At 47.4% G+C, this 3,017-nt stretch overlaps 1 pseudogene; it reads left to right on the top strand.

Annotated features, from left to right (window-relative positions):
- Nucleotides 1-548: 548 nt before the first annotated feature.
- Nucleotides 549-2,100, top strand: LOC133071931 (tubulin alpha-1B chain-like; annotated as a pseudogene).
- The last annotated feature ends 917 nt before the right edge of the window (nucleotides 2,101-3,017 follow it).

Raw genomic sequence — 3,017 nt, 5'->3', positions numbered from 1 at the left:
TCTATAATAAGCTGCAATGTAAACTGTATCTCTTACTATGCATTACGTTCAAAAAGCGTTTGAAAAATACTGCTCTGTAGAATTGGAGTAGCCAAAGGCTTTTTCTCTACCATCTGAGAACATACACTACGAGACAGAATGAACTTTCTTGATGTTCTAAAGATGTTAGGGGAATTCTCTACAGGTGTTTCTGCAGGGAAGACTAGGAGAGAGGAATTGTAATAGGAGTAAGTGGCTCTACTCTTCTTGTTAGTGAGGGTGCATTTCTGAGGTGAGGTCAAAGAAGGATTCTGAAGAGGGAGGTCAGAGTCTAAGGAGATATGAAGTGGTGGCTCTTCCAGCCTCACAGGCTGGGAGAAGAAAACCCAAGTTGCAAATGGCTGATGAAGGTAGACTGTGGAAATGTTCTCCTGGTAGGATGGAAGGAGCAGGATCCAGGAGAGAACAAGTTGAGGAGAGTGGATCTGTAATTGCAAACGAGACGCGTATTGGTCGTAACTGTACCATAGATGTTTGCTTAGACTGATTTGCTGTTTTTAAAATTAAGGTGTGAGTACGTCACTTACCTCGACTCTTAGCTTGTCGGGGACGGTAACCGGGACCCGTGTCTACTCCTGTTGCCTGCACCTGCTGACCCGTAGCCGCCACGCGTGAGTGCATCTCCATCCATTTGGCCAGACTGGTGTCCAGATTGGCAATGCCTGCTGGGAGCTCTACTGCCTGGAACATGGCATCCAGCCTGATGGCCAGATGCCAAGTGACAAGACTATTGGGGGAGGAGACGACTCCTTCAACACCTTCTTCAGTGAGACAGACGCTAGCAAGCATGTGCCCAGGGCAGTGTTTGTAGACCTGGAACCCACAGTCATTTATGAGGTTCGCACTGGCACCTACCACCAGCTCTTCCACCCTGAGCAGCTCATCACAGGCAAAGAAGATGCTGCCAATAACTATGCTCGAGGTCACTACACCATTGGCAAGGAGATCATGGACCTCGTCTTGGACTGAATTCAGAAGCTGGCTGACCAGTGCACCGGTCTTCAGGGCTTCTTGGTTTTCCACTGCTTTGGTGGGGGAACCGGTTCTGGGCTCACCTCCCTGCTGATGGAACGTCTGTCTGTCGATTATGGCAAGAAGTCCAAGCTGGAGTTCTCCATTTACCCAGCCCCCCAGGTTTCCACAGCTGTCGTGGAACCCTACAACTCCATCCTCACCACCCACACCACCCCGGAGCACTCTGATTGTGCCTTCATGGTAGACAATGAGGCCATCTATGACATCTGTCGTAGAAACCTCGACATTGAGCGCCCAACCTACACAAATCTTAACTGCCTTATTAGCCAGATAGTGTCCTCCATCACTGCTTCTCTGAGGTTTGATGGAGCCCTGAATGTGGATCTGACAGATCCCTGGTGCCCTATCCCTGCATCCACTTCCCTCTGGCCACATATGCCCCTGTCATCTCTGCTGAGAAAGCCTACCATGAACAGCTTTCTGTAGCAGAGATCACCACTGCTTGCTCTGAGCCAGCCAACCAGATGGTGAAATGTGACCCTCGCCATGGTAAATACATGGCCTGCTGCCTGTTGTTCCCTGGTGACGTGGTTCCCAAAGATGTCAATGCTGCCTTCGCCACCATCAAGACCAAGCACAGCATCCAGTTTGTGGACTGGTGCCCCACGGGCTTCAAGGTTGGCATTAATCCCCAGCCTCCCACTGTGGTACCTGGTGGGGACCTGGCCAAAGTCCAGCGAGCTGTGTGCAAGCTGAGCAACACCACAGCCATCGCTGAGGCCTGGGCTCGCCTGGACCACAAGTTTGACCTGATGTATGCCGAGCGTGCCTTTGTTCACTGGTACGCAGGTGAGGGCATGGAGAAGGAGGCCCGCGAGGACATGGCTGCCCTTGAGAAGGATTATGAGGAGCTTGGTGTGGATTCTGTTGAGGGAGAAGGAGAGGAATACTAATTACTATTCCTTTGAGTCCTGCAGCATGTCATACTCAGCTTCAGCATTAGCTGACAGGCATAAAAACTTTCTGACTAGATTGTCTTCACTTTCAGCTATGATCCTGTATTGATTTTCATGTGTGTCTGTAATACTTATGTGCTGTCTCAAAAGTAAAGATTTTAAGAAAGAAAAAAAAATTAAGATGTTTCCACAAAGATTGGGATTTCCGGTTTCTCTAGACAATTAAGAAGACCTGGCTCCCCCGAGTTTGTACTCATACATGGGAGTAGTTGGCTGGTCCTGACGAGCAGGGCCTCCCCGTGCTGTGCTAGGGATTGCCCCTAGCACATTCGGCTCCTAAAATTGAAATTTAATTGAAAGTTCAGTTTCAAGTAGCCACATTTCAAGTGTTTGCTAGCCACATGTAACTGATGTCTGCCATATTGGTCAGTACAGGTATAGACCATTTTTATCATCACAAAATTTCTATTGGACAATGTTGCTCTTAGTTGTTGCCCTCCTAGTCACTGGTTTCCCCTCTCGGGGTAGCCCCACTCCCTTCTGCTGTCTGCCTCACTCTTCAGGCATTTCTATTTGCAACTCCCATAACAGAATACTAATGTTAGGTTGGCTGAAAAACTCTGTCAGTAAATCGTGGGAATTGAAACCTATCCCAGTTGATCACTGACTCATTGAAGTATCTTGAATTGAGTGTGTGTGTGTGAGTGTGTGTGTGTTCTTTGCAAAGGAAGGAGTCACATGAAAATGACAGAGACTGTGTATGTGTAAATGGCATCTTATAAAGTTACTTGTAGAGAAGAGTGGGTTTCAGTTAGAGTGTTTCATGAGAGGGAAAAACTGTAGAAAAATAAAACTAATTTTCTGTCATCTGCAACTGTGAAGATACAATGGGGTGGTCAGGGCAGAACCAAAAGGATCAAACCTGGTGAGAGTAACTAACAATAAAGCAATGAATAACTTTCCAGATAAAAATTTGCATCCCATTAGGATGTGGGTGGATAGAGTACCTTCTGACTCTCTCCAAATATCATAAGGGAGATATGACAG

Source organism: Dama dama, chromosome 17 (genome assembly GCF_033118175.1).
Source record: "Dama dama isolate Ldn47 chromosome 17, ASM3311817v1, whole genome shotgun sequence".
In the NCBI taxonomy this organism is placed as follows: domain Eukaryota; kingdom Metazoa; phylum Chordata; class Mammalia; order Artiodactyla; family Cervidae; genus Dama; species Dama dama.
The sequence above is the reverse complement of the archived record's forward strand: the minus strand, read 5'-3'. Positions and strand labels throughout refer to the sequence as shown.